The sequence below is a fragment of the Benincasa hispida genome, chromosome 4 (genome assembly GCF_009727055.1).
Source record: "Benincasa hispida cultivar B227 chromosome 4, ASM972705v1, whole genome shotgun sequence".
In the NCBI taxonomy this organism is placed as follows: Eukaryota; Viridiplantae; Streptophyta; class Magnoliopsida; order Cucurbitales; family Cucurbitaceae; genus Benincasa; species Benincasa hispida.
Window position 1 is genome coordinate 55,157,827 of NC_052352.1, and position 23,071 is coordinate 55,180,897.

A 23,071-nucleotide genomic window follows, 5' to 3' on the forward strand; every position below is an offset into this window, starting at 1 on the left:
AAAATGCAAAATTCCAAGAAATAATCTTTACCTTTTAGGCATGGAATTCACTTGTCTAAGGAACAGAGTCCTAAGACACCTCAAGAAGTTGAGGAGATGAAACGAATTCCATATGCATCTGCAGTTGGGAGTTTGATGTATGCAATGTTGTGTACTCGTCCCGATATATGCTATGTCATAGGAATTGTCAATAGATTTTAGTCCAATCTTGGTCATGACCATTGGACTGCTGTTAAAAACATTCTCAAGTATCATCAGAGAACGAGAGATTATATGCTCGTGTATGGTTCTAAGGATCTGATCCTTACTGGATACACTGATTCTAACTTTCAGACCGATATTGATTCGAGGAAATCAACTTCGGGGTCAGTATTTACTCTTAACGAAGAAGCAGTGGTGTGGAGGAGCATCAAACAGAGTTGTATTGCAGACTCCACAATGGAAGCTGAGTATGTAGCTGCAAGCAAAGCAACAAAAGAAGCAGTATGGCTTAGAAAGTTCCTGACAGCTCTGGAAGTAGTTCCTAATATGCACCTGCCTGTCACTCTCTATTTCATAGGTATAAAAAGAAACCCTGTCAAATAGAGATTTTTTCTTTCAACCATCTTTCGATTTCTTTCAGATATGAATCTATCTGATTTAGAGGGGAAGAACGACAACAATGGAGCAGTTGCAAATTCAAAGGAACCACGAAGCCATAAAAGGGGAAAGCATATCGAATGGAAGTACCATCTCATCATGGAGATTGTACACCGAGGAGATGTCATCGTCACCCAAATTGCTTCCCAAGACAATTTAGCTGATCCTTTTACAAAGGCCCTCTTGACTAAAGTGTTCGAGGTCCCACTACTAGCTCATATCAGACTAGCTCTAAAATAGCGTGATAGGTTAATTTGAATCATTCAAATTAGAATTAAGGGAATTAGTAATTATATGAGACATAATTGCATGTTTAATTTTAGAATTAAACGGAATAGAAGAATTTATATATTTAAATATGATGTAAATATATAAAGATGGAAATGTATTAATATTAATTTAATATTTGATATTAAATTAATTAAGTTTTATTTAATAATTAATTTATGAAATTAATTAAATTTTCATTTTTAAAATCAAAATAGATTTTATAAAATCAAATTTTTAGTTTTAGATAAAATTGGAAAATTGGAAAACAAAAACATAAAATGGAAAAATGGGTTTTTCTATTATCCATCACCTAAGTAGCTCACACATGAAGCATTATCATTGCCTTGTCTTCTCCAAGTATGAGCTACAACTCATGCAACTCTTCTCTTTGCATGTTGATCTGAAATATAATGAAGAGATTGGAGTGAATATCGGGCATACAATTTATAAAGTTTTTTAGAGAAAAATTGGTTTGAAGAAAGGGTTCTTCAACAAGGTTGTTGCAGTGAGCTTTTCTCCTTCTACCCTTGATTTAAGGTTTTTTTGAGTCCCACAACTCAATCTAGAGTGCCAAAAGAATAGTGGGGAAGATCTTGAGGTAGTCTGCAACAAGATATGGAGAAGATAGCAGCTGAAGATGGAGCTTTGAAGAAGTTCTACAAGAGATATATCTTGAAACTCACTTTTTTCTGCAAAAGCATATTTTATATTTTTCCAAATTTAGTGAATTTGAGTGCTTAGATGATTCTTGTGCTTCCGCTACTGTTGATACAATCCTACAATTATATGTTGCCTGAGTTAGTCTATATTTAAATAACCTCTATAGAGATAGAGTCAGGGCATTGGTCTGTAATAAGCCATATTCTGAACGGTGATGTAGTGATTAGAGTATTGTGATGATGAGTTTGTTCAGGTTGATGCTCTAAATCTCGTAGGGTCTTATAGTTTGTAATTGTATTGTATAAACATTTTATTTATTTAACAAAATATGAGATGTTTTATTTGACATTTAGTAGCATTAAGCCCACAAACAAATAAACTAACATACAAGGTTATCTTATGTAGCTTAAACATGTATGTGGAGACATACAGGTGGATCATGTTTAAGTGATAACCTAAATGGTATGTAGTAGATGGATAAGGTTGTATACCTTATTCTAGAGACACTACGAATACGACCCACTTTGTAGATGTTACAATTGATGTAAAATGCTACAAATGATCTGATCCTGATCATTCATGTGGAGACATGCAAGTGGGGGTATTCTATACAAAGGAGTTTATATAAGATCAAACCATGAAATGACTAGTCTCATTATATAACATTGTTCATAATTGAGACTTACATTTCAACAGGATGATCATAGGTGACATGATCTGAATCCTGAGTGAGTTGTGAACTCCTGCGTATGAAGGTGGTCCTTTGATTTGTATGGGTGAAAGTGGCCAGAACGTCAACTCAATAAGCCTACCATTTTAGGGATTCGTCTGATTGAGGAGCTGGGAACACAGCTACACAATACAGAATTCACCCCTGCCCCGACGTAGGGGTAAGTAGATAAATTACTCTCTTAACAGCTGATTCCGGGGCTTGAACAATATGGCGCCACACTCTCTACTACCCCAAGAGGGGTTGGGTCATAATTGGACTATGACTTATTGTTCATTAGAAGGGTCAATTCTACTTAAGGAGCTAGATGTAACTAGACGGGCAAAACGGTAATTTTGGCCTAACTGTACTTACGAGCAATTTGTGAAGAGTTATCACCATTGACTGGTTATATTCAATGGACACAAAAATATATTTGTAGTGCGAAGAGTATAACTAGCAGTCTTTAATGGAGTGTTTGACAGTTAATGGATGTTGAATAACTTAATTAAACAATTTAACTAAAGGAGTTTAATTAATTATTCAAGTACCATTGGAGCTTCAATCTATAGGTCCATAAGGTCCTCTCTGTAGCTCAACAAGGATTAAATGGGCATCAATTTTGGATTAATTTGGATTGTTCAAATTAATTGATGGAATTAATTATATGTGATTTAATTAGATATGATATAATTACTATAATGTATTTGATGCATTATAATATAAAGTTTATTTGAGAGGAAATAAATATTTGAATATAATTCAAATATTAATTATGTGAATTGAATTCATATAATTGAATTTAATATAAACATAATTTATATTAAATACCATTAATGAGAGAATTAGGACTATAGGTTATATTGTATTTGATACAATATTAAACTATAGGTTATGTGTTATATTTGATATAACATAGAGTTTAATATTTATATTATATGATAAGATAGTTAACATGTAAATACGTACATTAAATTTTTATTAAAATAATTTTAATATATTATTTTTTTATTTTTTAAAAAATTACAACTCCTTCCTACTCTTTTTTCTCTCTCTCTCAAAAGACAAGAAACTAAGGCATACAATACGTGCCCAATAAAATCTTCCACTTGCCTTAGACTAAATGTGGTCTGTCTCGCAAACCCAAAGTCTTCAGGTGACCCTCAAACACCTTAGCCATGAGGGTCTTTGTAAACGAATTAGCAACATTATGCTCCGAAGAAATCTTCGTGACGAGCACGTCCCCTCGATGCACAATCTCCCGAATGAGGTATACTTGCGCTCAATATGCTTTCCACGCCTATGGCTCCTAGGCTCCCTAGAATTAGCCATAACATCACTATTAGTCAAGAATTTTTTTAGTCAAACAGCCTCCTTAGTAGCTTCACAAGCCGCTACATATTCTGCCTCCATAGTGGAGTCAGCAATGCACCCACTTGGTGCTTCTCCAGACTGCAGCCCCTCCACTAAGAATGAACACTGATCCTGAAATGAAATTCCTAGAACCCCTATCAGTATGAAAATCAAAGTCAGTGTATCCTATAAGGATCAAATTTTTAGATCTATACACAAGCATGTAATCCCTCGTTTCCTAAGTTACTTGAGAATAGTTTTAATAGTTGTCCAATGATCTAATTATGGATCTACTGACACTGCATATCCAATATTAGGTCTAGTACATAACATTGCATACATCAGGCTGCCAACAGCTGATGCACAGGGAATCTGTCTCATCTCCTCAACTTCTTGAGGTGTTCTTAGGTCACTATTCCTTAAACAAGACAACTTCAAGCCTGAAAGTTAGCTCGAATACTTGAGAACCATCTTGTTAATGTATGATGCCTGACACAAGGTCGGCGATTTTTTCTTACGATCTCTAAAGATCGGAATGCCCAAAACAAATTGTGTCTGTCCCAAATTTTTCATTTGGAATTGGGCTACCAGCCACTATTTTAAATCAGTCAGTAGACCTACATCATTCCCAATGAGTAGAATATTGTCTATGATAATACCAAGAAGCTACTACAATGTTGATGATTTTCTTGTAAACACAAGACTCATCAACATTTTGGTCAAAGCCATAAGATTTGATCACAATATCAAACCTTATATTCCAAGATTGAAAAGCTTGTTTTAGTCCATAAATGGACCGATTGAGCTTGTAAACCTTTTGCTCTTGATCTTGGGTTATAAATCCCTCTGGTTGCTACATAAAGATGTGTTGGGATTGATGTTCTAATTCTTCCGGAGTCTCGTTGTTTGTAATGATACACATTGTTTATGAATAAAATAACTGTTATTTCATCCTGGCATTTACTCATATCCAATAAACAAAGCTCTATGGTTATCTTATGTAAACTTAAGCATATATATGTGAAATATAAGTGGATCATGACTTAAGTGATAACCTAAATAGGTCTATAGTATAAGGATTAAGGTGGGATACTTGATCCTGGTGACACTATGGATATGGCCCGCTTTGTAGAGGTTTGCAAGTGTTGTAAACTATACAGATGGTAGATCTTGACCATTCATGTGGAGACATGCGAACAACGGTGTCCTATACAAAGAATTTGTATAAGACCGGACCACGAGATGACTAAACTCTGTATATAACGCCGTTGATACTAGAGACTTAAATCTCACCTAAACAACCATAGTTGACACGACCTCAATCCTGAGTGTTTTAGGAACTCCTACCTTTGAGGACGGTCCTTTGATTAATATGGGTAAGAGTGGCCAGATTGAGAACCGCATCTCCATGCTTTGAAACTTCATAACGAATGACTCAACTAACTTACACTCTTTGAATTACAGACTCGATTGCAGTTTAATTACGCCCAAAAACACAGGGGTCCTTACAAATTAACATTTTGTAATTGAAGAAAGCTTTAAACAAAGGTAATTAAACCCGAAAACATTCATCAATGGCCATCCACAAATGCACTTAACAATAATACAAATGCAGAAAACTCACCAAGACTGTAAAAGAAGTTCAAAACTGAATTGAAATTTTGAATATCAGCACAACCTGGCTATGATACCAATTGAAGGATATTGAACACAAGGATTTCCATGAACAGCGGAAAGATCATTCCAAATTACGATCGTATATGAACTTTACAATTACAATCATAAACAAAAACATACGGTTATGCATTAAATATAGAAATTATAGCATGTTCAACAACAGATCAAGGACAAGAGTAACACACTTTTGTCGACTCATCACAAAGCTCCTTGATCACGAACGCTCGGTCACAACTACTCAGCAACACATGAACGCTCGTCCCACACGACCGCTACACTGCACGAACACCGCACACCTAAACTAAGCGATCGCCAAGGCCACGAACACCCCAAACAGCACAAACGACCTCCACATAACCTCGACAGTGTCGAGTTAAGTATGACACCACCAAGAAGGCTACCTTGGTATTCTCGGTGTGAGAATCCAGAGGGTGGACTCTGTGTGGACTTGGTTTGAAATAGAAGACGAAGGAAACACAATCGTGTAAATGATTGAGCAAGTGGGAGATGGAAAGAACATATCGTATAGGTCGATGCCCAATCTCTAGCAAAAGCTAAGTGATCGTCTAGAAGAAGCTATGCGATCATTTAACTCATCGCTTAGTTATGTCACCTATTAACACTCCACGATCGTTTAGCTCACTCCAAACCGTTGCTTAGTAAATCCTTTTTACTTGACAACTTTCCGTGAGAATTTTTCCGAGAGAGGAAATCTCAAAAACACAATTTTGCCAAACATACTAAAATTAGGAAAACATTTTTCCTTTTATCTCACGATTACCATGAAACCCCCAGTAACCTCCCACTCAATTGGTTATTAGAGAAAAAGAGATAATTATCCAATAATTAATATTATTATAAATATAAATGATAACTAACTTATCATACTATATTTATAACCTATAGTTTTAATATTTCATTTCATGAAACATACAAACCATAGCTCTTTTTCTTTTCCATGGAACTTAATATAAATCTCATTTAAATTAATCCTCCACTAGATGTATCTAATGCATCATACCGATCATATCATATATAATCGACTCTTGTCAATTTGAACATTTCAAGTCAACACCAATAACTGATCCTCAACTGAATCCATTGAGCTACTAAGGGGACCTTATGAACCTATAGCTCGAATTCCAACGGTACGTGAATAATGACTAAACTTTTTAGTCACGGGATCCACCATCTGTTAACTGCCAGACACTCTATTAAAGACCGACAGTTGAACTCTTCTTATCATAGATATATTATGTGTCCATCTTAACCAATCAACAGCGTGACAACCCTTCACAGATCGCTCGTAGATACAGCTCGGCCAATAACTGTTATGCCCCTATAGTTACATCTAACTCCTTAAGTACCACTGAATCCCCTAATGAACATAAGTCATAGTCCTACTATGACTGAGTCCTCTCTTCCAAAGAAAAGTTGTGGTCACTATGTTCAAGCCCCGGAATCAGTCCTTAAGGGAGTAATCTCTCTACTTATTCTTGCTTTGGGAAAGAAGTGAATTCCATCTTGTGTATTGAGTTCTCAGCTCCCAAATCAGACAAGTCCCCAAAAAGGTAGGCATGTTGAGTTGGCAATCTAGCAGCTCTCACCCATACTAATCAAAGGACTTCCCTCAAAGGAAGGAGTTCCCAAAACACTCAGAATTGAGGTCGTGTCACCTATGGTCGTTTAGGTGAGATGTAAGTCTCTAGTATCAACGGTGTTATATACAGAGTCTAGTCATCTCGTGGTCCGGTCTTATACAAACTCTTTGTATAGGACACCCTCGCTCGCATGTCTCCACATGAATGGTCAGGATCTACCATCTATAGTAGTTTACAACACTTGCAAACCTCTACAAAGCGGGTTGTATCTGTAGTATCACTAGGATCAGATATCTCACCTTAATCCTTATACTACAGACCTATTTAGTTTATAACTTAAGTCATGATCCACTTGTATATCACATATACATGCTTAAGTTTACATAACCATGGAGCTTTATTTATTAGATATGATTGTAATTGTAAAGTTCATATACGATTGTAGTTTGGAATGATCTTTCCACTCGTCATGGAAATTCTCATGTTCAATTTCCTTCAAGATGGTTCATAACGGGAAGAAATGCACGTTATCATAGTGTTAAGTTCTTGAACAATGATGGCTTGAGTTGATAAAATATGTTAGATTGCATCCAAAAAGCATCAAATTCATAATATTGCGGTCGCATGCGTTCATCGCATAGGGATAGTTGATTTTTGTATTTTTATGTAGAATATGCGTTGACGCAAGGCGGAAATTGCAATCATAGGAAATCATTGGTCGAGTGAAGCATTACCGCAAGGCTTTGCGGTGATTATGTTCGCAAACATTTGCTAAAAAAGGATTGTCGCAACTTGGTGGGCGCATCTGGGTGAAAGGCATAATTAATCGTGATGGGACAAAAAGTTGATGACGGTCGAATCCGAATTAAGTTGACAGTCGCTAACGATAACAAGCACATTAAGCTTTTCCGTGACAAATATTTGGTGCATCAGTCAAGGAATTAAAGCCATCCCATCTGTGTAATCATAAGAGAGAAGCCGCCTTTCATCCCAGATGCTCTATAAATACCGAGGGCAACCTTCAGAAAAGGGGTTCACCAGTTCGAAAATTCATAAGTTCGAATCGCACGTCTTTGTTCATAGTTTTCCTTTTTATTTTAAGGCAGAGCAAGAGAAGAGTAGAGACGTCGGAGATCGCTCAGGGCAACTCAAGAAAGAACCCTGAGGTGTAGAAGCAGAGAGCAGGCCGACTCTCGCGAGAGCGAGATTATCTTTTGAACACGAGTAGAAAGACAGTGTAAAAGCCTGGGAAGCAAGAGATTGCTACCAGGCTCTTTATTCTATTCTTGCATTGTTGTTTTGTACTTCATCTTTATATTTATACAATGGAAGTTCTTATTCTACATCTGTTCACTCTTGTAGTACGCATGAGTAGCTAAACTAGTCGAATGGGTTGAGAAGAACTAAGCTAACATGTCCTAGGAAGTTCATTACTTACGATTATCTTGTGTTATGTTGTGCTAAATATCCCTTTAGAGCTACTCGAGAGAGAGTCTAAAGAAATAACCTAAGACTCAAGAGAGCTAGGTTAGAATCTAGACTCGAGAGAGCAAGATTAGAACTGCATAAACAAGAGATAGGGAATTAGAGATAAGCTTTGTTTGCCAACCTACATCGCATGCATCCTAGAGATAGGAATGATATTATGTGGTCACCTTATTTGTGTGTGTCATTTTCTCATCGCATAAATAAGAATAGAGGCTTATGTGTAGGTCCTATAGACTTATCGCATATATCACATGCGTTCTTGCATTAGAAGCCTTAACATTTGCATCAATAGGGAATTTTTTTTATTTTTCATTACCGCGATCAACAAACAAACCAACAATTAATTGAGTTACCGGTTACCGCAAATTTTTTCTAAAAATTACCATCGCAACCTGTTTTCACAAGTCCCTCAGTTCGACCCTGGACTTACTAGGAAACTCAGTGGGGTTTACACTTGGATTCCATTAAGGAAACTTGAATGCTCAACACATTTTTACCATCGCATTTCATCCACAATTTCACATCATAAAATCAAGCATCAAGTTTTTGGTGCCGTTGTCGGAGACTTCGACAAAATAGTGTGCTAACGGTAATTTTTCTGAATTCTTTGCAGACTCTCAGTCTCTGGAAAATTACGATCCAGAGATTGAGAGAACGTTCAGACGGAGATTAAGAGACTGCCAACAACAACAGTCAGATAAAGAAAAGATGGTGGAGCAGCCTGAAAACAGAGCACCAAATGAAAACAACGTCATGGTGAATCCAATTCTGCTGGCAAACAATAGCAATAGACCCATTAAGGACTATGCATCGCCAAATCTCTATGATTTCTCTCCAGGAATCATGAGGCCTGCCCTCGATGAAAGCAGATTCGAAATCAAGCCGGTGATGCTGTAGATGATCCAGACTACAAGATAATTCGGAGGACGGCATGGCGAGGACTCGCACACCCACCTCTGAAGCTTTATTCAAATTTGCAATACTTTTGTATTCCCGAACATCTCTATCGAAGAAGTTCAACTAACTTTGTTCCCATTTTCGCTTTATGATCAGGTAAGGAAATGAGCGTATTCTCTCGAGCCGGGAGAGATCACTTCATGAGAATAGGTCGGAGAGAAGTTCATGAAGAAATAGTTTCCACCTACTGAGAATGCTAGACGAAGGAAACTCATAAAAAATTTTGAACAAGACATGGACGAATTGCTCAGCAATGCCTGGGCGAGATTTAAGAGGTTGGTCCGGGACTGTCCACACAATGGATTGCCAGACTTCCTTCACATGGAAATGTTGTATCAGGGTTTGAATCCGGCTTCGCAGACCGCTGCAAATGCGGTAGCCCCTGGTGGTCTGCTTGACAAAATGTATGACGAGTCTAAGAATATCTTGGATCGCATCTCTAAAAACCACGAAGATTGGAAAGAGAGTGATCAGAGATTGAGAATCAAACATAACGACGTAAGTAATGGTGCTATTGCTTCACTACAAAATTAGATGACCGCAATGATGAACTTAATCCAGGGAATTGCAATCAGCAATCTGACACCACAAAATGGGCAAATCAACGAAATTAGTCAAAACACCGCAAGGTATACGAATTGCGGTGATGGGCACACGATGGAAGAATGCCCGCAAAATCCATGGTCTATTTTCTTTGTGAAAAATAATCCATTTTCGAATACCTACAACCCCGGGTGGAGAAACCACCCCAATTTTGCATGGAAGAATCAGTAGAAGAATTTCCAATCTGTGGTGCAGAAAGAAGGGTCACCTGGATTCTTCCCACGCAACAACGGTCAAACAAGAAATCAAGCCAGTAGCTCGCAACCACCGCAATCATCCTCCTTGGAGAGCCTGTTGAAGCTGTACATAGAGAAAAACGAAATTGTGCTTCAAAGTCAGGCTACGTCCACCCGCAATCTAGAATTACAGATGGGCCAGATTGCGGGCGAGCAAAAGAATAGACCACAAGGGGCTCTGCCGAGTTCAACAGAACTCCCATGACACCCGAGGGGATCAAGTAAAGAGCAATGTTAGGTTGTGACATTGCAAAGTGGAAAAACTGTGGAGGGAGAAAGAAAGGAGCCTAGCTGGATTGCTCCCATAGCGACAGAATCTGAAATTGCAGAGACACAAGAAGAAGAAGGAGAAAAAGAAGCAATAGAGCCAGAAGTTGCGTCGATCTCAAAGCCAACAGAGAAGAGGACCGTGAGAGTGCAGTTACCACCTTTCCCGCAGAGACTAAGAAAGAAAAAGAACGAAGAGGTACAATACCAACGCTTTCTGAATATGTAAAACAATTACATATTAACATTCCATTCAGTGAAACGATTGAGGAGATACCTGCCTACGGAAAGTTTCTGAAGGATATGGTAACCAAGAAGAGAGGAGCTGGTAAGTTTACCACAGTGGCATTAACACAGAGTTCAAAATCAATAATTCCACCAAAGATGAGCGATCCTGGGAGCTTTACTATACCTTGCTCTATAGGCGGACTATACATCGGGCAAGCCTTGTGCGATCTTGGAGCCAACATCAATTTGATGCCTCTGTCGATCTTTAAGCAGTTGAATGTGGGGCAACTTATGCCTACAACCATGACTCTCCAACTGGTCGATAGATCTCTGGTGCATCCAGAGGGAAAGGTGAAGGACGTGCTGATCACCATTGCAAATTTATCCTACCAGCCGACTTCATTCTATCTTGGATTACGAGGCCGACAAAGATGTGCCATCATCTTGGGGGACCATTTTTATCAACAGGTCGTGCCCAGATTGATGTGCATAAAGGGAGATCACTTTTGAGCATCAAATGGACAGAAGCTCAAGTTCAACATAATCCGTGCCATGAAGTTTCCTACGAAGAAGACCTACATGACTCAAACGATGACCAGAATTTGATTGAAGAAGAAAAAGTTTGACGAAGAGAATGAAGACGAGGATGTTAGCGTATCCATTGCTGCCTGTAATGCGATCATAACAAAAACAAGCAAGGAAGAAGAGATGATCGAAAACCAAGAAGAAGAGGCCAATAGAAAAGAAGAAAGAAAAGCAACGCAACCGTCCTTAATAGAACCACCAACATTGGAATTAAAGACCCTACCGACCATTTAAAGTACAACATTTTTTGGGCAGAATGAGAAGCTGCCAGTGATCATTTCCTCGGAACTTAACAAAGACCAGAAGAATGCGTTGATGAGCATTCTGAGGAAAACATGTCGAGTAATTGGCTGGTCGCTCACCGACATTCGAGGAATCAGCCCAGGTATTGTATGCACTGCATTCTCGTAAAGAGGACCACAAGGCAACGATCGAACATCAATGCAGACTCAACCCTACGATGAAAGAGGTCGTTAAAAGGAGATCATTAAATGGTTAGATGCGAGCATTATTTATCTTATAGCAGATAGCATGTGGGTCAGCCCCGTGTAGTGTGTGCCAAAAAAGGGTTGCATGATGGTAGTCCCGAACGAAAACAATGAACTAATACCGTAAATGACCGTCACTGGGTGGCGCATTTGCATGGACTACCGCAAGCTGAATGTGGCCACAAAGAAAGATTATTTCCCCTATCGTTTATTGATCAAATGCTAGACCATCTAGCTGGAAATGACTTTTACTGCTTTCTAGATGGCTATACCGGGTATAACCAGATTATAATAGCTCTAGAAGAGCAAGACAAGACCACATTCACCTGCCCATATGGGACCTTTACTTTTCGTGGTATGCCATTCGGCCTCTGCAATGCGCCAAGCACGTTCCAAAGGTGTATGATGGCCATCTTTTCAGACTATCTCGAGGACTCTGTTGAAATCTTTATGGACAACTTCTCTGTTTATGGGAACACCTATGAAGTCTGTCTAGCTAACCTGGAAAAGATACTGAAGAGATGCGAAGAGACGAATCTGGTTCTTAACTGAGAAAATTGCCATTTTATGGTTAAGGAGGGCATCGTGTTGGGGCACAAGGTTTCCCGGGATGGGTTGGAGGTGGATAAAGCAAAAATCGAAGCAATTGATAAACTTCCACCTCCAACAAGCGTGAAGCTTGTACGAAGTTTCTTAGGGCACGCTGGATTCTACAGACTTGTCAAAGACTTTTCGAAAATAGCACGACAACTGAGTGCGTTGTTGGAGGCTGATAGAAAAATTGATGTTGACGATAATTGCCTCAACATATTCAGAGTTTTGAAGAATGTGCTAATTACCGCACCCGTGTTGATTGCTCATGACTAGACACTTTCTTTTGAAATAATGTGCGATGCAAGTGGGTATGCGATGGGAGCAGCTTTGGCACAAAAGAGAAAAACAATTTTACATCCCATCGCACATGCGAATAAGACATTAAATCCTACTCAGACCAATTACACCACCACAGAGAAAGAGCTTCTTGCGATAATTTTTGCATTGGAAAAATTTAGAGCATACCTGTTGGGAACAAAGGTATTCATCCATACTGATCATTCGACAATAAAGTACTTAATGACAAAGAAGGATGCAAAGCCAAGGTTGATCATATGGGTTCTCCTCCTTCAAGAATTTTACATAGAAATAATTGATAGAAAGGGGACAGAGAACCAAGTTGCGGATCACTTGTCGAGATTGGAAAACCCTAAGGTTAACCGCAATGAGTCAGAGGTGAATGCAGTGTTCCCGGATGAGTAGCTGTTCCATTGAAGAATTTCCTTGGTACGCTGACATAGTCAACTATCTGGTTTGCGTACAATTTCCTGAAGATTATACCTACCACCAACAGTGGAAGCTCAAACATGAATGCAAATATTATTATTGGGATGAGCCGAATCTGTATAAAAAGGGGGCAGACCAAATTCTGCGATTATGCGTACCAAATGCTGCTCAACAACGCATATTATCGCAATGTCATGACTCATCATATGGTGGGCACTTTGAAGGACAGCGCACCGCAACCAAGGTTTTACAGAGTGGATTCTTTTAGCCAACAATGTTTAAGGATGCAGCTGACTACGTAATGAAGTGTGATCGATGGCAACGCATAGGTAACATTTCATGGAAACGTGCAATGTCGATGAACACCATCTTGGAACTTGAATTGTTTGACGTATGAGGTATTGATTTCATGGGACCATTCCCTCCCTCGAATGGTAAACATTATATTTTATTAGTCGTCAACTATGTATCCAAGTGGGTAGAGGCAATGGCATGCGTCGCAAGTGATGCGGCGGTAGTCTCTCAATTCCTGAGAAAAAAAATTTTCACTCGTTTTGGCACCCGACGTGCCATAATAAATGATGCAGGGGTCTCACTTCGTCAATCATACTGTTAAGGAGTTGCTGCGCAAATACAACATTCTCCGCAAAGTGGCCACACGCATACTATCCGCAGACGAAATGGTTAGGCTGAGTGTCCAATCGGGAGATTTAAGCTGATACTCAAGAAGGTAGTAAGGCCTTCACGAAAAGATTAGGCAACAAAGCTTGACGATGCATTGTGGGCATACCGAACTGCATTTAAAACACCAATAGGTATGTCCCCATATGCGTTGGTATTTGGTAAGGCATGTCATTTGCCTCTAGAGCTGAAATATAAAGCACTATAGGCGGTAAAGAAGCTAAGCTTTGATTTGAAGAAAGCAGAAGAAGCACGAAAAATGTAACTGGTCAAGCTAGAAGAGTGGATAATTAACACATATGAGAACGCAAAGATTTACAAGGAGCGCACAAAGCACTGACACGACAAACACATATGCGGTAAAAATCTCCATGTGGGACAAAAGGTCTTGCTCTTCAACTCACGTCTACGGCTCTTCCTCGGGAAACTAAAGTCACATTGGTCCGGACCATTCATAGTTAGACAATTATTCTCGCATGGTGCGGTTGAATTATCAAATGATGACGGAACCAACATATTCAAAGTTAATGGGCAGCGAGTAAAGGTGTATCATGGAGAAGGCTGGCATCGCCAAGTCGACTCCATGGAACTAAGAAAATTTGAATAAAGAAGGAAGTAGGTGATCCCTGCGTTATCAGACGATCAAAATCCATCAGGGACGCAAGTTTTGGAAATCATGGAATCTTCAATTCTTCTCTACTACTCAGAATTTTCAATTCACTATATCTTTTCAGTCTTTATCTATTCTTACTCTTATTATTAAAAAAACGTTTGTTTTGTTTAAAAATTATTTGACCCTCTCTCCATTTTTCTGCAACGATCGAGGCACAGGATTGCGGAGATGTTACATGAAGAAGCAACTTATCTTATTCCGTCACCACAATCCAAAGAAGATAGATCGCCGCAAAGAAGGATGCATCAATACATAATGCGGGCGACAGCGCAAATTTGGGGGTGTATTCTTCCTTAACTTTATTTCAAATTTTGCACTATCGCATCGCATTTTAGTTTTAAAAGTTTTATCATCGCATCCTCTTTGATTACCGCAATCATTTGACATGGATAAATTTAGTAAGTTACCATATGCTGTCTCTTTGCCAATTATGATTTCAATGATGAAAATCATACTTCTATTCCCTTCGCATATACTAGAGTCCACTTAATTTTAAGATAGTCACCTCATGAAATATTTCTAGAATTTAGGGGTCTGCTAGCTTTCTTTCAAACTCTCTTTACGAAGCTTTCTAAGAACATCGCATGACTTATTTCAATCTTTTGGCAATGAGGACATTGCCGCATTTTAATTTGAGGGTAAGGTATTTATTTTCGACCAAGCTATTTTGAAAAAAAAATTATATATATTTTTTAGAATAACAACTCCACTGTCAACGCAATGGAGAAACCCATGTTGATAAGAGTTAAGTTGAGAAAGGTATTTACCCATAGTTGGATGTCCGCATGACACACATGGGGGCAAGCCAAAACAAAAGTAAGTCGCCAGGATCAACGCATAAATATATGACCGCAACTCTGCTACTAAGAAGGTATGAGTTTAGTCTGAGAAAGAGTGCATTGCTCGTAGTTGGATGTCCACATGACACACGTGGGGGCAAGCCAAAATGAAGGTAAGGCACTTGGATCAGCGCAAGGTCAGAAAAAAATAATAATGTCAAGAAATATGCAAGGATAGAAATCAATTGACACCCTGGTGGAAAAGTTTTCTTTTTGAAATAAATCATGCGATGTTACGGAATTTAGTAAAGTTCTTTTAAAGGTTAAGCTTGTGATCCCTAGGTCTTAGAAATATTTTAAGAAGAGACTTGAATAAGACTTAAGGAAATTTTGGTGTATAGGTGTTGAATGAAGTATCGTTGAGAAATCTAGGAAAAGAACATTGCGGTCGACTTGCTAAAGAAAATCTTTAACTTATGCTTGAGGACAAGTATTGTTTAAATTTGGGGGTGTGATAACGGGTAGAAATGCACGTTATCATATTGTTAAGTTCTTAAACAATGCTGGCTTGCGTTGATAAAATATATTAGATTGCGTCCAAAAAGCATCAAATTCATAATATTGCAGTCGCATGCGTTTATCGCATAGGGACAGTTGATTTTTGTATTTTTATGTACAATATGCGTTGACCCAAGGCGGAAATTTCAATCATAGGAAATCATTGGTCGAGCGCAGCATTACCGCAAGGTTTTACGGTGATTGTGTTCGCAAACATTTGCTCAAGAAGGATTGTCGCAACTTGGTCGGCGCAACTTGGCGGGCGCATCTGGGTGAAAGGCATAATTAATCGCGATGGGACAGAAAGCTGATGACGGTCGAATCCGAATTAAGTTGATAGCCGCTAATGATAACAAGTACATTCAGCTTTTTGATGACAAATATTTGGCGCATCAATCAGGAAATTAAAGCCATCCCATCTGTGCAATCATAAGAGAGAAGCCGCCTTTCATCCCAGAAGCTTTATAAATACCAAGGGCAACCTTCAAAAAAGGGGTTCACCAGTTCGAAAATTCATAAGTTCGGATCGCACGCCTTTGTCCATAGTTTTCCTTTTTATTTTAAGATGGAGCAAGAAAAGAGTAGAGATGCTGGAGATCACTCAAGGCAACTCGAGAAAGAACTCTGAGGCGTAGAAGTAGAGAGTAGGCCGACTCTCGCAAGAGCGAGAGTATCTTTTGAACATGAGTAGAAAGACAGTGTAAAAGCCTGGGAATCAAGAGATTGCTACCAGGCTCTTTATTCTATTCTTGCATTGTTGTTTTGTACTTCATCTTTATATTTATACAATGGAAGTTCTTATTCTACATATGTTCACTCTTGTAGTACGTATGAGTAGCTAAACTAGTCGAATGGGTTGAGAAGAACTAAGCTAACATGACCTAGGAAGTTCATTACTTGCGATTATCTTATGTTATGCTGTGCCAAATATCCCTTTAGAGCTACTCGAGAGAGAGTCTAAAAAAAGAACCTAAGACTCGAGAGAGCTAGGTTAGAATCTAGACTCAAGAAAGCAAGATTAGAATTGCATAAACAAGAGATAGAGACTTAGAGATAAGCTTTATTTGCCAACCTGCATCGCATGCATCCTAGAGATAGGAATGATATTATGTGGTCACCTTATTTGTGTGTGTGTCATTTTCTCATCGCATAAATAAGAATAGAGGCTTATGTGTAGGTCCTATAGACTTATCGCATATATCACATGCGTTCTTGCAATAGAAACCATAGCATTTACATCGAGAGATGGTTTACTATTATATGTGTGTTGCATGATCGCAAAGCATGAACGCATCCTAAGGAGTGTTAGCCGAAACCCTTCTCAACCCATTCACCGCATACTCATCGCATTTTCCATTCGTCAACTCTCTTTTCAAACTCTGCCGCATTTGTTTATTTTTCATTACTGCAATCAACAAACAAACCAACAATTAATTGAGTTATCAGTTACCGCAAAGTTTTCTAAAAATTACCATCACAACCTATTTTCACAAGTCCCTGAGTTCGACCCTGGACTTACCAGGAAACTCAGTGGGGTTTACACTTGGATTCCGCTGAGGAAACTTGAGTGCTCAACGCATTTTCACCATCGCATTTCATCCACAATTTCACATCATAAAACCAAGCATCAATGGTCTTCTCAAGATTGTCTTCAGAAAGGCAGTCTTAAGGTCCATTTGCCAAATCTTATAGTCATAATATGTGGCAATAGATAGGAGTATCTGAATAAACTTTAACATGTCCACAGGTGAAAAAGTATCTTCATAGTCAACTCCCTCAACCTGGGTATAACCTTTGTCACTAGTCTAACCTTCAAGGTTTACACCTTACCATCTACACCCCCTTTTCTCTTATAGATCATTTGCAAACTATAGGTTTTACCCATCAAGTTGATCTACAATATCCCAAATGGAACTAAAGTATATGGACTCCATTTTAAGATCCATGGCTTTTTTCCATTCATCTTTATCTACTTCCTCCGTTGCCTTTTTATAAGAAAATGGATCCTCAACATCGCCATTAAATATTACAGTTAGGGTTTCTACTAAACCCACATAACGAATAGGTGGGTTCGCAACCCTCCCACTACATCGAGGTTCCCTTAACAATTGAGGTGGAAAAGATCTACTAGATGAACCGACATAAAAAACTCTTGTTGTGCACTAGGCTTTTCAACAACTCTTGTTGAAGGTTCAATAGTTTCCTTGGAAAGTTTATTTAATATTATCTTACTACGCACTTTGTGCTCCCTAATGTGGTTCTCTTCTAAAAATGTATTGTTTGTCGATGCAAAAACTTTATTATCTTTAGAATCATAGAAGTAACCACCTCTCGTTCCTTTGAGGTAGCCTACAAATAGGCATAATTTTGAACGAGATTCCAATTTCTTAGGACTAGCCTCAAGCACGTGTGTTGCGCAAACCAAATCCTGAATTGGTATAAACTACCTTTACAACCATTCCATAATTCCAAAGATGTTTCAAAAACACTCTTGGATGGAGCACAATTTAAAATATAGGCTACAGTATGTACTACATAACCCAATAACGAATCGGGTAAGTGAACATAACTCATCATAAACCAAACCATGTCCAACAAGGTTCGATTTCTCCTTTCTGATACACCATTCTGTTCAGGTATACTGATGCTGAGAGTTGGGATACAATTCCATGTTCTATCAAATAGTCTTGGAATTTTAAAACCATATACTCTCCAACTCGATCAAATAGAAGTATATTTGACCTAATCTTAGGTGCCAAAGTTGGGCATTTTCTTCAGGAGAAATTTTTTGTCTTTTGTTTTGAGTTACAGTAGTTCGAAACAATTTAAGGAGATCCTTAGATGCTAATGGCCTTAGCACATATAGGTTACTCTTTAAGTTTTCATAGCAAATTTCAACACCATTTTTGTAAATAAATGCTTTATTCACAATAAAATTTTAAGTATATGATTTTTCTAACAAACACTATACAGAAATCAAATTCTTTTTTAAATAAAAAACTACATATACATTGTCTAACAAAAGATATAGTTTCTGTAAACATAAACGGAGTCCTCCCACTATTACAATTGAGGCAACGTGCCCAGTTCCAACCTGCATCATTATCTCTCTAGTCTTCAGCTGCCGCCAAGAAAAAATCCTTGAAATGAAAAAAAAAAAAACATAATTAATGGCACCTGAATCTATTATCCAGGTATAATCATCATTCTCCACTAAGAAAACTTCCAATATGAGTAAATCCTATTTACCTTATTTGGCCTTCTTTTCTTTCTGCCAAATATTTGGGACAATTCCTCTTTTAGTGTCTCTTCTGGTTGCAATAGAAATAGATTCCCTTTGCAGCCTTGATCTTCTTGCCCTTTTCGGAAATAGTGGGATTAGCTTTCTCCTGACCTCCCTTCTTCTTCTTCCACATTTTAGTGTCAAAGGAAGAAGGTGCAGACTTCATTCTAGAGGTTGAACCTTTGTAGAACTTTTTGGAAGACAAGGGAACATTTGCCTCACCCTTCTATTCCTTGACTTTCATCAAGGACTGATATGTCTATATCTCATTGAGTAGGGCGGTCAGGCTATAGTCAAGCTTGTTCATGACAACGTTACTATGGAACTAAAGGAAACTTTCAGGTAAAGTTTCAAGGATGAAGCTAACCTAACTAGCCTCGTCGATAACAGACCTATTCATCTCGGTCATATTAAAGTTAACCATCATTTTTAGAACATGTTTACAAACAGATATTCCTTCTTTCATCCGGGCATTGATGATGTACTTGAGAGCATCATATCTAAGCTGTGTGGATAGTTGTCCAAATATTCCCCTCAAGGACTCCATGATCTCATGGGCTCATGCTTCTTGGCCAAAACTTCTGACAAATTGGCCAAGCTATACACTCAAGCCTTTTCGTCCGCCTTGACCCATTGCTCATCTGTCTCCCGAACATTTCAGGATGCATTAGCGGCTAGGGCTTGAGGACAATCCTCAACTTGGACGAATCATAGGTCATCGATAATGAGTACAATGCTAATGGTATTTCCCAGCTTGTATAGTTATCGTCGTTTAACTTATCAGCGAAAAGTAGGTTTAAAGTAGTGCTCTTCATTATGAAATTGTTGAAACCATACAATTTATTTATATCAGTTATTAAACACATTACCCAATTAAACAACCAATTAATTTAGCAAAATTTCAATATACCCTATGTGATAATTATTTTGCAATGATGCTTCAGTGAGGCAGGGTAAAAGCCACCGTAGGGTGATCAGTTACCCTTTCACTGAATTGAGACAATCTCAACTAATAATTACACCAGAATAACTCTTATTCCTATAATTATTAGTCACCATTGTTTGGTTCAGAAACTATTAACTTACTTAACATTTTATTGTAAATGTAACACCTCATTTTAGATTCTAGAATTCCGCCCCAATGAGCTAACAGGGGAAAACTTATTGGGGTAAAAACTGCAATCCTATCCATTTCTGAAGTTTGAGTAAAAATTCATGCAAACATCATTCGTAGGGGGACACAAGCAAAGGTGTCTCGAGGTTGAGCATGAAAGGTTACTAAATGAACGAGACCATGGGATGTTTTGACACACGTCCCTCTCCCACTTACTATGAACACTCTCTCCATTCACCTTGTTATTGATCTACGCAAACACCATCGGTAGGGGACATAAGCAAAGATGCCTCGAGGCCAAGCATAGATCTCATAGTTTGAACTATATAGGAGAAACGTGAAAGAAAACTGAAGTATATATACAACATTTTCCTCCCACTGAGTATTCTATCTAGGGTTGATTAACTTTGAAAAAATCGACTAATAATTTTTACTAAGTGTTTGTTAACTTTACCCAATGTAACATTTACATTGGATAGTTTAACAATGTTGATTATTGTTCATTAAACACTTGAACAAACTTTAATCATTCATTGCATGCTTGTAACAAATCTATTTGATTCACCATCCAAGTCAGTTCCCAGGTAGGGGTGTTCTGTTTCCGTCAGCATAAATACCCCATTTCTTACAAATTTAATATTTTATTCAAATTCAATTTAATCATATTAAACTGAATTAAAAGATTAAATCTATTTATAATCGTATTAGAAATTTATTAAACATAGGTTTAATGTGAAATCAATTTTAAATTATTTAGAAAAATATTTAACCTACGTTAGCATGCAACTCTTTATTATAGATTTTAATTCTAATTTCATTTAACTTATAACTAACTATTATAAAGTTGAATGAAATAACTAAATCTTATACATGCATCTAATGACATATTTTGAAAAATTATAACAATTATAATTTACTAAAGTGGTGTCATGCATCATTCAATCCCTTTTTCATTACATTACATATATAAAAATTATATACTAAGGTAATGAAAAAAAAAAAAAAAACAACATACATCCATACATTTAAACTACATACTATAACAATTATAATATAAATGATGCATGGAAATGTTATTTATGCATGCAATCATACTTTATAACATTTATACAATATGATACATGAGCAAACTTAATAAATCATGCAACCTTATAACATAACATTTACATTAAAATGATGCATTAACAAATGTATATCCAATGGTGGGATTTTTCTATATGACATGCATTATGATATATATTATAATAAAAATAACCATACATCACATGTATGATTAAAAGCAACAGTTTGGACCAAGATTGGCATCTTAAAACATTAATTAAATGAGTATAATATTTATATTAATTTAATTAATCAAAATACAATAAAAATAAATAAATATCACAAATAATAATTAAGAAAGCAAGAAAACTGTCGCTTGAACTGTCGGGTAGCCACAAATCGTCGGTCTGGATCGAATTTCTTGCGCACGCCTCATTTCCGGAGCGTTGTAATGCTCACCACCAGCGTTGCGATGCTGGTGTCCTTTGTTCGTAGTATAGTGCTATGCTGCTCGCAGCGTTGCGACACTCCACACAGCATTGCAACACTGCGACTGGAGCGTTACAACACTGAGGCTTCTACCTTATAGTGTAAGCTAGCGTTACAATGTTGAAGCCTTACGTTGTAAGGTAGAATGCTTGCAATTCTTCACCCGTTCATCCGAAATTCTCCATTATTGAAAGAGTATGTGAATGCCCAATGCAGAAAGGATCAATACCCCAATTTTATTTTACAAAACATTAAATTCATACTGAGGACGGAAACTGAAATCAACATTCTAAATGAGCATGCTTTATACAAAATTTGAAGAGGAAGAAGAGATCAGAAGATCAATTACTTTTGAAGATTGAATTCTTCATATTTCCCCTCCAAGTCACAAACTCTTCGAATCCCCTTCAAACTCACAAACACAAGAGTTATATGGGCTTCATATCCCAAGCAGAGTCCTCGATATTCCATTCCATGATACTTTTTTGTTGGGAATGTGACCAAAGTCTCACATTGGTTAGATAAGAGGAGGATCGTGAGTATATAAGTGAGGGTGACTATCTCCATTGGTATGAGGCATTTTGGGTTGTAACAAAAAAGAAAGTCATCCAAAGTGGACAATATCATACCATTGTGTAGATAGTTTGAGGTTCATTTTCTTTTCACTTGCAATAACACGATAAAAATTCTTTTCAAAATCTGTTCAAATCTATTTCTACCAAATTTAGATTCATATTCATATTCAAAATTACCTCTGCAACTACTTCTCTATTGATGTTAATTATTGTGAAAGCCAGTTCCCCATCCATTTTCACCAATGAAAATCTCTCAAATCCCACATTTATTTCACATACTGATTTATCTTCCTTGATCTTGTTCTGTACAACTTGTTCACTCCAAAACTAGCCTTCTTACTTCTCTTCAATTTGATCCATCGAAATCCTTCCCATCCTCCAAGAATCGAGAATTTATGTAGAAATTGATTCAAATCTATGATTAATCTAACAGAACTAGATGATTTAACATCGAAATCGAAGCAACCGCTAATTTTTGTTGGTTTGTTTGTAGCTTGGTTGTCCTTTCCACTTCCACGCGTTAAACAAAGGAGGAGATAATGGGAGGGAGTTATTAATAACTGAATTATTTAATTAAAAAACTAATTTTTTGAATTTATATATATATATATATATATATGAAAACCATATGTTATATCTAATATAACATATAACCTATATTTTATATTATATCATATATAATATAATCTATAATTTAATATTCTGTCACTTAACCTATAGTATTTTATATGAATCAAATTCATATTTATTTTAACCTATAGTTTTTATATGAATCACATTCATATAATTAATATTTG